The sequence below is a fragment of the Etheostoma spectabile genome, chromosome 23 (assembly GCF_008692095.1).
Source record: "Etheostoma spectabile isolate EspeVRDwgs_2016 chromosome 23, UIUC_Espe_1.0, whole genome shotgun sequence".
Classification (NCBI taxonomy): domain Eukaryota; kingdom Metazoa; phylum Chordata; class Actinopteri; order Perciformes; family Percidae; genus Etheostoma; species Etheostoma spectabile.
Window position 1 is genome coordinate 512,237 of NC_045755.1, and position 796 is coordinate 513,032.

Consider the following 796-nt stretch of genomic DNA (forward strand, 5'->3'; position numbering starts at 1 on the left):
ACCATAGGTGAGGGTAGGAACGAAAATTGCCCGTTAGATCGAAAGCATTGCCTTCTAGCTCAGCTCTCTTTTCGTCACTACGGTGCGATAAATGGAATGTAGTACCGCACCCACTGCTCCGATTCTCCGACCAATCTCACCCTCCGTGGTCCCCTCACTCACGAACAAGAGCCCAAGGTATTTAAACTCCTTGACTTGGGGTAAGGACTCACTCCCTTCCTGAAGAAAGCACTCCATTGGTTTCCTGCGGAGAACCATGGCCTCAGATTTTAAGGTGCTGATACTCATCCCAGCAGCTTCACACTGCAAACCGATCCAGTGAGTGCTGAAGGTCACAGACTGATGACGCCATCAGGACCACATCATCTGCAAAAAGCAGCGATGAGATCCCGAGCCCACCGAACGGAAACCCCTCCCCGTCCCAACTACGCCTCAATATCCTCTCCATACAGAATTGGTGACAAAGCGCAGCCCTGGCGGAGGCCAACCCTCACCTGGGACGAGTCTAACTTACTGCCAAGAACCCGGACACAGCTCTCGCTTTGGTCATACAGAGATTGGATGGCCCTGAGAAGGGACCCCCTCACCCCATACTCCCGCAGCACCTCCCACAGTTTCTCCCGGGGGACCCGGTCTTACGACCTCTTCAGATCCACAAAACACATGTAGACTGGTTTGGCATACTCCCAAGTTCCCTCCAAGATCCTTGCAAGAGTGAAGATCTGATCCGTTGTTCCACGACCAGGAACCTCCTCTTCAATCCAAGGTTTGACTATCGGCCGAACCCTCCTTTCCA